Here is a 14032-nt window from a genome sequence, read left to right as displayed (position 1 = left end):
ACCCTCAAGATGCGTAAGGGTGGTACATATTAGAGTTGGTCACGGCTTGTCGCGACCTATCAAACTATTTCTCCTCAAACGGTCAAACATGATACTGTTGAGTGCATTTTCCATATTAAAAAAATATTTTTCAAATTTAAACCACATTTTCCTTATAAATACCAACTATTTTATACACAATTCACACTACAAAACACACAACATCTCTCTATTTTCTCATCTTTTTTTCAAATTATGGATCCAAGTCAAAATACCCCATCCATCCCAAACATTTCAAATAATCGATATGCAAATCTTGGTTACATGCAAATGTTAAGATCCCGAATCCAACAAGAACCTCTATTCATCAACCTTCCATACCCCTTAAACTACTATCAACAACAAATACCACAAAAATTCATTCAACCCCAATTCCAAGCTTTTCAACAACAACATTCTCAACTATTTCAATCCCAATCTTCTCAACCCCAACAATTCCAAACACAACTATCTTAAGTCTCATTTTCTCAATCCCAACCTATAAATCTCGACAATGACGGCGACGAAATGGTCCAAGAAACACAACCACCATCTAGAAGAAGACAACAGAAAGGAAAAGGCAAAAAAAAGGTTATGGGTTGGAGCGAAGACGGGGAGGAAGCTTTAGCAAAAGCTTGGATTTTCATATCGTGTAACTCGAAAACCGGCAACTCGCAATCGGGACAAAGTTTTTGGAATTGTGTTTTGGCCCACTTTCACTCGCTATTAGGAAGGCGGATGGAATGGCGGACGATGCAGTCAACTGAAAATGGTGTGACCGACGAGCGGCTTACACCAAATTTAACGGCATATTTGATAATCTTAAAAATATGCACTAAAATGGTAGCAACGTTTTCAATATTTTATCAACTGTATGCTACCAATACAAGATTATCAACGACGGTAAACCATTCGGCTACCAAAAAGTGTGGTACATTTGTCATAAGGGTCCAAAAGTCGTCCTTAATCCGGAGATAGGGTATTCAGATTCAACCACCGGCTCCAACAAAAGGGCAAGAACTTTCGAGCCGGATGTGGGTTTTGGCATCGACCTTAATGATGACTTCGACGACACTGAGACGAGGGCTCATCGAACGTCCAACTTCGTCAACTACGGAGAAAGGACAAAGTGAAACAGGAAGTGTCTTCATCTGGAAAAGCGAGTAGTGAGAACGTACTTGCAGAATAAATAGACAAAACTCTACTTTTTCTAGAAAAAAAATACGAATCAACGGAGGAAGTTCGTCACCGAAAAATAACACCCACCGATCTTCAAATTATAAACACAAAACCCTAATCAGATCTCGACCCGGAAAATCTACCAACAAGTTCGCAAAAAAATGTGCGATTAGATTCTAAGGTTTTTTTAAATTTATGTTTTATTTTCTATGTTTTTTAGTAATTTATGATTAAATTTATATGTTTTTATGTTTTTTTAGTAATTTATGTTTTAAATTTCTATGTGTTTTAAGTAATGTAATGGATTTTTAAGAAATGTAAAATATTTATATATGTTTAATAATTCTGTTTTTTATTTAATATAATGTCAAAAAAATATAAATAATATGGAGTGGTAACTATTTCCAATGGATAGTAAGGTAGTAGTGAATATGTAGTGGAGATGAGGTGATGTAGATGTGACAATACTTTTCTAGTGGGTTGGTAGTAACCATACCCCTTAGCCTAATAATGTCGATCATTATTGGGAATTTGTGATCAAACAATATGACGGATGTCTTTCTTTGTATATGTGTTTTCTTTCCACGCGCATAGTTTTCCTTCCAATTGCTCATTGTTTTTCTGGATAAAAAAATGGCTTAATAGTGCAATTGTGACATCCCTTATTTTCCGAAACAAAAAAACTTTTTCTCTACGTTTTCAAAAACCATAACATCTTTGTTTGCAGAAAATCCCAGTACAATAGAACATTTTGAGGAAATTGTTTCGTTTTATTAGAATATATTGAGTAAAGATGTTGTTTCAAAATACAAAAATTCTAAGGATGTCATAATCAATACACAACATATGTTACAACGTAAAGACATACAGTCTTGAACACTATTGCAGGTCGTCTCTTAATCACTCAACATCCTAATCAAGCTTCAGGAGCTTTAACTCTGTTACATGTGATGCATATAATTTGAGTGGATCGGGTTTGAGAAAACTTGGTGAGACAAATAGGGTTTTCAGTCCTATAATATTTTAATGATAATATATTGTAACTATCAAACCTGCAAAACCAGTTGTTACCAAACAATGTAACATGGATATCTTATAAGACAATCTACCATTAGTTACTCATCTCGTCGATCCTCACATATTGATCCTATAACAGTGATCTTTTATGAGATCTATCATGATGGATCGCTGTAAACAACGAGTTGACTTACTGCTTCAGGAATTCCTTGGCATCATGCATTAGTCAATAAAGACAACCATTGGGTGATAGAGTACATCGAATTAACACACAATCCTTTTAACATCACGAGACAGTTAAGTCAAGGGTGGTCATATATACTTCGCTAGATGGCTTAGACATACCTATTAGTGGTCTGATCACAAGTATTATCGAACAAGGTTATACCCTAAGACACACCCTATTTGGTTGTCTAAAAAGGAGGGGGAATACTAATGTAGTACTACAGTACGCACCTATGCCCCACCAAATCACAAGTTTCAGCGAACAGAGTTCTACTATCTGTCCCAATCTCACACACACCCTTAATATGATGCTATCCAATATTCAAACTTAACTGAACTGGGTGTTCCCTTTAGGTCTTAGTGTATAACTAGACAATATTACAATACTCGTAATCAACACAAATTCCATGCCTATGTAATATATTTACTATACAGTGTATCATAAACATTCTTTCAACTTAACTCGAACTAACCATCATTTATAAGTCTTACTTTATCACTAGACAAGACTATGACGTATGTAACCAATTTTCTAAACCATATTTCTGGTTATATAGTGCTTATTGCAATACATCATATGGTTACACTTTTATTCAACTTAATGGGATCTAAAAATCCTTTTGATGTCTTATTTTAAAACTTAAACTACCCTATAATCCATGAAATCAACTTTCAATAAAAACCCTATTTATATAACACTATCATAAATCAGTGTATATATTTAACACAAAATATCAGGTATTTAATACATATTATCTTTTAAGTAATAATAATTTTCTTAATATTATCATGTAATAATACCATATATACACTTAACACATATATAACCATATCTTGCTCAAATAGTGTATGCTATTAAATATAAATATAACAAATATTCCAGAAAATAAGCAATTAATTCACATATAAACTTTCAACAGATATTTAATATTTTTTAATAAATTCTTGTATTAAAATTATATTCATGAAAGTAATTATGCACTCAACTGGTATAGGTGGAAGACTCGTGAGAAGTCGGCTCTTTGACTGACACTTCAGATTTTCCTTTAAAACAACCTAAACACAAATATTACTAAGTCTTAGTATTCATTCGTATTTACAAAGTTTAATCATTATAATGTTTTTCTCAGATTTATCAATAATCCCAAAAGAAATACTAACTTATAGTTGATTAGAAACAACCAGGTAAGATCTTATAGGAGGTAGGATCCATTTGGTATATAAAGATATAGTGTTTGGAAAATCCACTTTAAACACCTTACAAATTTGGCCTAGACATCATTCCCGTAAGTAGATCAATCAGTATAACGACGAGTATTATTAATAAATCTTATTTATAAGTTCATAATAATGACTATGAACATAAATATAAGTTGTACTTAAATCGTAGTAAGTACAACTTAACTTACTGGTTTTCTAACAAAGGTTCTGAAAGTGTTTGGGGGCAGAACTTCACGCGACTCTGAAAACTTCTTTTCGTCAACTCTATGACAACTCAAATCTTTGCTAACGTACTCTAAAAACCAGGAAGAATCGAACAAGAAAGAATGAAATAAGAATTCTAGAGAGAGTTTAGAGGAATTGAGCAATGAGAGATGTTGAATTTGTCCTCTATCTATAGGGGTCTGATTACAAGGTATGCCCCAAGTTTCATCTGTATCTACCGTGTACGAGTTGGGTTTTTGACATTCTTTATATCCACGCGTAGATATTTCTGATTACTACAACTTTCATTTAGACGCCATTGGCTAACTCTCATTCTATCTCGAATTTACAAATCTATATCGAATTTGTTGTGCTCGAAGAGTAGAGACCAAGTGTCGTCCATATCTTATGCATACAAGCTCCATTCTTGACATTCTTTATATCCACGTGTTGGTATTTCCGAGGACTACAACTTTCATTTATACTCCATCAGCTAATTCTCATTATATCTCAAATTTACAAGTATGTATTGAATTCGCCACGTTCGAAGACTAAGGACAAAGTTGCGTCCATATCTTTCACATACAAGTCACGTTCTTGACATTCACTATATCGACAAATTCATAATTTCATGGACTTCAACTTTCGTTTAGATAGTTTTGTCTAAAGGGCAATCGATCTTTATTTCGTACTCTATGGCACATATTTTTGTATTGTGTCGTTACGAAAATTATAATTTCTTCATACGAAGTCAGATTTAGGCGTTATTGTTATGAATAATATTGTATTCACGAGGACTTTGAATTTCCTTTATATTACTTTGGCTAAAAAGCAACCAATCTCCTGTTCACTTTTTATGGTGCATATTATTGTATCGAGTTGATTACGAAACTTAGAAAAATCATAACTTCCTTATAAGAAGTCGGATTTTGGTGTTTTTTATACCTACAAAATTGTCATTATGACTACTACAACTTTAGTTAAGATTATTTATCCTAAATAATCTTTTATTTTTAATGTTATTTTATCGTTTAACGATAAATTTTATATTAAGGCTTTATACAAATATTATGCACTAATAATATTTGTTTACATATCTTATAAACGATAAATATTAATAGCTTGTAACACATATGACGAAAAATTATTCTAATCAATGATTTTAATTGTTTGATAAAATGTATAATTATTATTATTATACTCTAAACGTTTATCCCGAATTTGCGGGCATTACAATAATGTATTTTTATTTTGTACATATATAGTTACTGGGTTTTTTTGGTCGACATTCAGTCCTTATAACCGACTATTTCAAGTTAAACCGGAAAATTATTTAATTGGGTCATATAATTTTCAATTTGTACACATTTAATCATTAACGGTTTTGTACTAATTTACTCCTAATAACCAGTTTCTTCAAGTTTTACTTCCGATATCTTACGTGAGATAATTATTAATGAGGTGTTCTCATACATAGCCCGTCCTTTATTTATATCAGTAACTTAATTCACAAATCAATCAAAATAATGCTGGTGCAAGTGGGTGATTATTGGATTTATATGTCCAAGAATCATGATGGAGTGATATTGCTAATAATATATGATCCTATAGGGTCACACATTTATCAAGTTTGTACATTTTGTATATTTATTATTAATATGGTTATTAATAAATAATATAAATTCTTGTATTTTAACTAGGGAATATTTATTGTTTTTTGTGAAAATAATAATTATAAGAGAGTATAACTAGTTATTATTTCACATGGTATGAACTAATAAGTCACGCACAACATTTTGGACTAGTTGGATTCTTTTGTTTTTTACCTAACGATAAAGTTTATATTTTATAAACTTAGAGTTTATAAAAATAAAAGATTTTTTCTTATAAAAATAAGCATGGCCGAAACATGATGATGGTGTGGGAGGTTGCTTGTCAACCTTCCACTTTTTGTCTCCCATGTTTCTAAAGGTTACCATTACTTTAGATTATTTTAATGGTTAGGCCCTACCTCTCATGGACTATATAAAAGTGTCTTATGAATGAGAAATGTGCAAGTTTTTGATCTTCTTTCTTCCCTTCTTCTTCTATCTAAAACCGTGAGTATGAAGGAGCTCCAAACCTTTGAAGTTTGGTGCTTTACTTTGGTGTTTAGAAGACCTCTTGAGTTGTTCCCTTTAGTGCTTAATTTAGTTAAGCACTTAAAGGCTTAAGACACTCAAGAATACAAGAATGAACTAGCATTCCAAGTGTCTTACTCTTGATGGTGGATACTTGTAGAGAAATCATACACTTTGATTTTTGCTATCTTTATCAACACCCCAAAACCAACTAGGTTCAAAGGCTTCAAAAATTATCTCTAAAACATCATATGGTTGGTTTTATTTCATTATAACCTCTATAAATGGATCCATGATGGTTTGTTTTTGTTATGAACTAAAAATAAACTTGTTATTTTTAAAGTCTTCCATTGTTGGTTTTTTATGAAAAAACAAACTTATATTTCATATCAAAACCCAACAGTGGTATCAGATTCATCTTTTATATGTTAGAATGATTGGCGATAGAATTGTGCCAATCTACAAATCCACATTCCTTAAGGAACTCGGAGTGAAACCAAATCCCAAGGGTTTCAAAGTTCAAGAACCATCTGCAGAAGAATTCCAACAGTTCCTAAACCACATTGGATACTCTCATGAATACAAGGCCAAGGATTTCAAGAAGTCTGTTGTCTCCGGATTATGGACTGTATTGATTCACTTCATAATTCGTGGGTTATCTGGAAAACATGGAGGAACTGATACCCTCATCAAAGATTGGTTGTATGTTGTATACAACATCTACTCCGGACTAAGCAATGCAATCGATCTTCCGGAGGTGTTATGGGCTTATGGCAAGACTTCTGCAAGTTTTCCATCTAAAGGAAAGAAAATGAAATTTCAAGTCCTAGGTTCTGGGCCTTGACGATTCAACAACTCTTCAAGGAACTTTTCGAACCTCTTCATGTTAATATAATTCCTCTGGAGGTATGCGTTTCTTTCAAAGTTGTTAAGTCATATAGAATTCCAGACCAATCTTCTTTTGGTCCTATCAGAAGACTTTCGGACCATATGTTGGCCCTCATTCCTTCCGGATCCATTCACCTACAAAAACATTTGGAGACTTCGACTGTGTTCGACCCAACACAGTCTACCCAAGTCCCCATTGAGCCCACTCTGGAAGAGGCCAATCCTTTCGTATCCGGACCTAAGAAATCCAAAAAGTCTGCCAAAAGGAAGACTTCCCCTTCGAAGCCCAAGGACAAAAAAAATCCAAAGTCAGTTCCTCCTCTCAACAGGAAGGAACTCATGACATTCAGGATGATTATGGCCTTCCGAACACCCCTCCCACCCATTCATCTGAGGCACCCCTCGATGATTCAAAAACACAAGTACACACATGGGGAGTCTACACATAATCCACCCTCACCTTCTCAAAAAGGTGATGTCGGTGTTGAACAAAGTTCCTTGCCCCCTGGAACACACTCACGTGTCAAATTCGATATCCTACTTGTTTCCACACGCACACACTTCGGAACTTCTGCTCTGGACCCCAAGCATTCCGAGGCTGGAGTTGTCCCTCCAACCTCCGGTGCCGCAACTGGTCTGATACCCGGAAAGGGTACAGGATGACCACGATTTAACGATCCTTTACGGGAAGATTATATGAACAGGGCACACTCTTGGCATCCGGAGCTCACTAGATCGCAAGTCGAATTCACTCTTATCGCCATGAAGAAGAGATACATGCAAAGCAACTTGCCCTTTGTCTCTCCTACAGATGAATTAGTAGATCTCGAGTCCACATCCAGAGAAACTCCAAAGTCTCCTCATCATGCTCCAACTCCTCCAGCTTCGGACGATGAAATTTCCGAATAGGTACTGCTGACAACAGATGTTGCACACGTTGCTGATACTAACGTGTTTTCCTCATCTCAACTTCATCTCAAGCCATCCTCATCAAAGCCAGCATTTGACTTCGGATCCTCCTCCTCTACTTAGCATGACTCCGAATCTACACAGAAACTTCTTGATGATGCCACCAACAAATCTGGTCCCTCTGTCCTTCCAATCACTCCTGAATCTCCGAAACGTACTCCTCAACCTTCCAGGTCAGACAACGGATCCTCAGCCGGAAATCACATTGATCTGTTAGCACTATTGGATATCCAATCAAATATTTGGAACATAATGAAGAAGGTTACCTCTCTTAAGACTTCTGTGGTCGAGCTTAATACCAAAATCGATGAAAAGGTGTCCGGACTGGACTCCAAGCTTGATGTCATTCTCCAGTCCCTATCTACTCAGTTTGGACCCTCAGTGGCTGAAAGAGAAGCTCAACTCGATCAACTAATCTCCATCCGGCTCAAGCACTCCGTTGAAGAAGTTGAAGCTAAGTATGATGCTTCAATTGAGCATTATCTTGACACCATTACCACCATGTTCAAGGTCCATGATGATTTGGTGGCTGCTACAAACGATCTCATCAAGCATACTCACGTGTGCCATGAAAAAAAATTCAAAGATTGGAGAATGAAATCAGGAAAAAGGATGAAATGAACCTAATCATCCAGCAAGTCCTCATCAAACTACTCTGATCCACTTGGAACATTGTTGATGTTCTAAATCGAAAGTTTGATGAGATGCTTGTTATCCTTGGACATCTCTTTGATCATCTTTCCTTCTAAGCGCCAACTTCACAAGCTTACGATGCGCTCACTCATCAAATTTCTATCGGTCTTTAGAAGGTGTATGAAAAGTTTGATGATCTGAAGGATTCCTTGCCACTTTCATCGGTTCCGAAAGCCACCGATGCAAGAGGGGGAGAAGGTCCGAGCCAACCATGGAAGCCTGCCACCTATTGTCAACTCCGAGATGAAGATTTCGATGATGAAATCATAGTTGTTTCCGGAATTCTAGGAAACAACTCTGATGATGATGAAGACATCAGTGATGAAGAGAAATATGTCACCAGTGGAGTTCTGGCTATTGGAGCTCCTCGGAAGCTTTTTCCTAAGGAAATGACAGAGGAAGAGAAAGGAATTTGGTCAGCAGTCTCATGGTCGTCTTCCTTACTGGATGTTCTCCAAATAGGTATTCAAATGGCTAAGGCAAAATCCTTACTTACCGCTCAAGCCTTTTGGGCCACACCATGTTACCTCCTATTTTGAAACCAAAAATCACTCCAATTGATGAAGGTTCTCCTCTCCGGACCCCAGACGATATTCCGGAGGAACCTCTTCCATTCTCCCTTCCCAAGGTCACAGTGGATGAGAACATGTTGCATGTTATCTTAGTCTTGAATAAAAGCAAAGATAAAGGAAAGAAGCCTATCACAAATTCCAGACCTCCTCCAATGCAAAAACTTGAATGGTCTCAGGAAGAAATTCACAAGGCTTTAGAGGACAGCATCCTGATCCAAGCGCTCAAAGACAACCCTGATCAGATGCGTGGCATTTTTTCTCTCTTCCGTGAAGGCATTCTTAAGGATGTTGACTTAGTACCCTTCATGTATTACAACATTCCTTCTGACGATTTCATACAGCTTGATCTTCCTCTCTCCCTTCAGCAAATTCTACATCAAATTTGCTCCTCTGCATCCCAATGACAATCTGGAAGTCACCATCCGGACAGAGCGTGAAAGGCTTAAAACTTTCTATGACAACAATGCACTTCCTCTAAAGGAAGTTTGGACGAGGAAGAAAATTACCAAGATCTCTGGGTACGGAAGAAAGGTCCGCATCAAGTTTGAACTCAAGTGCCCACTCTTCCGATACCATGTCGTCAGGAACAAACCATCCTATCAGACCATCACCGATGCTGACTTTCCGACGATGAATCTGAACGACATTTTGACTTTAGCTGCTCACTTACGATGTCTTCAAAAAGATGATATCAGTATGGGTGCTTACCATGCAGCCCTGAGCTTCCTCAAAGATTATGTTGTGGAATTATGTCGACGTGACTATGAGGTAGCCCATCTTTTCGGAACCGAAGATTTTGTTGCCAAGATAGATTACGTGCTTCTAAAAGATGATCTACTATCTGAATGCCCTATTGATGATCTAGTTCTAGGGTTTGTATACAAGACTAAGAAGACAAACAAGAAGGACTTTTTTCGAGTCCTTGACAAACACCTGGTTCCTACAAAAGCACTCAAGAAGTTCATCAGTCGTGCAAATAAGTTTGAAGCTCCAGAGCATGTTAAAGCAAACTTTATGACTCACATGTCCTGGTACATTAAAGTCCGAGAATGGTTGTTTAGAACCTACACTTTCATCAAGGAAGAATTTATCTAAAGATGACTTGATTGCTACGTTCACTTAGGGGGGATTGTTGGAACCTGAAAGTGAACCTCTAGAAATCTGAAACCCATTTGTCATTTCCGAAGTCAAGATAGTTCTGAAGTGAAGAGTGTTCCGGAATTCCTTTATGTCCGGACCTAAAGTCTGATTGGTGAAGTGAAGATAGAGTGAAGGCATTCCGGAATGGATGTTTATGTCTGGAATGTTTGTTATTCTGAAATCGTTGTTTTGTCTCTTTTCATTTAATGTAATTGTCTTTTACTTGATTTGACTAGTCATAGGACTTTATCTTTAGTCAACTTGGATATTCAGAGTATCAGATGTAACTCTTTTATCCAGTCCTTTGATTGTATTTTGTTAGTACTATGTTTCATGCGCTCCTATTTAAAGGAGCATTCAATGTTAAATCAATGACGGATCACTTCACTCACTTTTAGTTATATTCAAATTACTTCATCCTTCTGAATATTCTTTCAAATATTCCTCTTGTTCTTCATTTATTAACTTTACCTTGATCTTTATTCTCACTCTTCATTTATGTCTTGAACATTTGTTGAACACTTTAACTCCTAGTCTATCCAGGCTTGACTAGAACATTTATTAGCAAGCAGACATTGATCTTAAGCATTCACTCAAGGTTTGAGTTCTCAAACCTTGTCCCTACGCATCAAGTTGTTCTTGTTCTCACTAATGTACATAAAGTATTATTCGGTCATAAATGCAATTATAGGTAAACTTATATGCATAATACACATTGTTTAAATATATGTACTTTGTTGTTTCGTGTATTTAATTTATTATGTCTAAGATTGCTTATATGGGATGCGTAAATGTTTCTTTTAGAAATATTTTTTTATAGTTTATCAGAAAAGAATTTATTAGCTCTAAAGATAAAATAAATAAATAAAAATTTAAAAAAAATAAAAAAATTAATGGGCTCAACTCAAATATTCATTTTTTACATGGTTCCGACTAACATAGCAAATTCTTCAAAATTAGTTGAGTTAATATGAGCTTGATGTACGGCAAATGATAATGACTATTTGAATTCATTAGTTTTCTCTAAAATAAATATTTCTACGTGTGTAATGGAGCGAGTTAAGTTTGTTCACAGATCGACTATAAAAGAGGTTAATGAACTTCAATACAAAAAATAACATTGTATTTTCATTGTACATTTAAATTTATTACACAGTCCACATCAATGATTTTACTTCCATACTCAAATATGGAAAACCAGCCTAGATAGCTATCAAAACCTGACATTAACCATATGTGACGAATAATGAATTGATTAATTTCTTGATATTGCTTTATTTGGATTACTGGTGAAAGAAAAACATAATTTATTGTGAGAAAAAGTTCAAATACTTGGTTATGTTCGCTATAGGTCTTACATATGCGTGTTTTTTTTGTATTAATTTCAAAGTGTTACTGTGTTAAATACAACAAATAGGAACATACTTCCATTTATTTGTTATTTATAACATCATACTCCCATTTTGTGCTACTACAATATGGTACTTATAGTTTTTGTCTTATAGGCACATTGTATTTTAAAAAATCTACTTTTTATAACATTATACATTCATCCATTTTAAAATAACCATTTAAAATACCAAAATTACTCTTTACGGGTTGTCCTTAGCACCGGTCATAGAAAATTACTAATATATATATATATATATATATATATATATATATATATATATATATATATATATATAATAGTCATGTAATGTTATATTCTCATCTTTGTTCGTTATTTTATTGATTAGCTTTTATAAAGTTTTAAAAGACATAGTATTGGGTTGACCAATTGAACCGCCAAAGGTTTTTTATCTTTACAAACAAAATTATACGTTGTATATAAAACAAAAGAAAAACAAAATAGTATACAAATCTACTAAAATACAAGTCGTTGATGATAAAGTGTAAAATGTAGATCATATAAACAAGTTAAACTTGTGTCCACATAAAATATTACTTGTAATCATTAAGGTGTTTTATTGAATATCAATGAAATTCCTAAGACGCGTAATGGCTGAGATGTAATTTTGTGTATCCGCGTGGGCATTTTGGAACACAAGTTGGTGTTGTAGTTGTTGGCTGTGACCGTATGAGTCCAAAGTTAGTTCCGCTTGTCGACCATCTTCTTCCGTACCAAACGTTGACGACGGTGACTTAATTATGCAATTCCCATTACCAATTTTCAAACCAAGACACGTGTACTCCTTATAAACAAGCAAGTGATTAATAATTATTAATTTCACACAGGTCATTCATAAATATAGAAAAAACTAGTATTTAATTTATTTCGAGCATTATCATGGAGAATTCTTTTGTAATTAATAAAAACATAAAAACGAAAACTATAAGAAAAATTATGTAAGAAACCCAAACCTTAAATTTAATACAAGGGATGGTTCTTTTGCGGTTCGTATATATAGAATGTTATTTTTAAATGTCAATAGTCATATATAACATAGTAACGATATCATAAAAGTGTCTAAATAAATTTTCGATCCAAACATTTATATATGGATGAGGCAGACAGAAATAAAACTTGAAAGTGTTTCTTAAAAAAGTTAATAAAAACAAAAACTATAAAAAGAAATTATATAAGAGAATGAAAACATAACTTTAAAATATAATAAGGGGTCAAATTTGTAATTTATTAAACACCAATAATTTAAATTTAAATTTATGAAGGGAGAAAACTATTAGACTAGAAAATTTTAAGATGAAAAAGTATAAATACAAGATGTTGCTATGGCCGGAGTCTTAACCTATATTTCCAGAAAAACTTTTATTTTGCATTTTGTATTATATGTTATAAAATTATATTGTGATTTGATTTTAGCTAATTTGGCTCTAACAATACTAAATGAAATAAGCAGTACACTTACCTCACATCACTAACTTTCCTAATTAAAATATATATAATTCTTGTTATATTATCAAGTAATTAGACAATAACTAATCATACAAATAAAACTGTAAGACATTTGTATTTATAAATATAAATATAAAGCATGTATTATCCACATCTTAGAAAGAAACATTTCAAACATATATAATAAATTGGCTTTGTATGATCATCTTTTATCGTATTGGTCTAGGCATGTCATAAAGCAATTTTTCCATTTTTATATTATGGGTGTTGTCCGAAATAAATTAAATGTTCAAACCCGACCATATTTAGTATGGGCGAGTACTCATCCCCAAAAATAACAATAAAAGCTTTTAAGAAATTATTGACATATTTATTGATGTAGTTTTATAGATCCATAATATCTTTTTTTTTTTTTGGAAAAACGGCCAAAAAAAATGTTTTATAGAGTTGGAAAAAGGTTTTTTTTTCTTCTAAAGGCTGTTAAAAAACAAAACAAAACATACCCAAAATGGCATTACACTTGATCATTTCAATCCCTCTTTTTTCTTCTTTTTGGGTTTTGATCCCCCACTATATGTAGCTATGCTAAGTCAACATATTTGTGCAAAAGTGTGGAGTATGAATCATCAAGAAACTATTTCATACAGGAGTCAAACGCATTGGATATATGGAGTTCAGAATCATCATATCACCTTCAAACAGTTGGCGTATATGTATGTATATGAGTTAATTGATTCGTTGTCTCCAGCTCACCAATCATTGTGTTTCTAGAAAAGAAAAAGTCATCACCTTAGCTGTATGATCAATATTCAATATTAAGAATCAATATTTAACACATTCTTAAATATATACATAAGCACTTGAGTATCCAAATAAAAACTGTATACTTGCTTATGGGTATGAATCTTTTTTAACAAAACCTTCGATAT

The sequence above is a fragment of the Lactuca serriola genome, chromosome 9 (assembly GCF_051521515.1).
Source record: "Lactuca serriola cultivar US96UC23 chromosome 9, Lser_US96UC23_V15, whole genome shotgun sequence".
NCBI classification, from domain to species: Eukaryota; Viridiplantae; Streptophyta; class Magnoliopsida; order Asterales; family Asteraceae; genus Lactuca; species Lactuca serriola.
The sequence above is the reverse complement of the archived record's forward strand: the minus strand, read 5'-3'. Positions refer to the sequence as shown.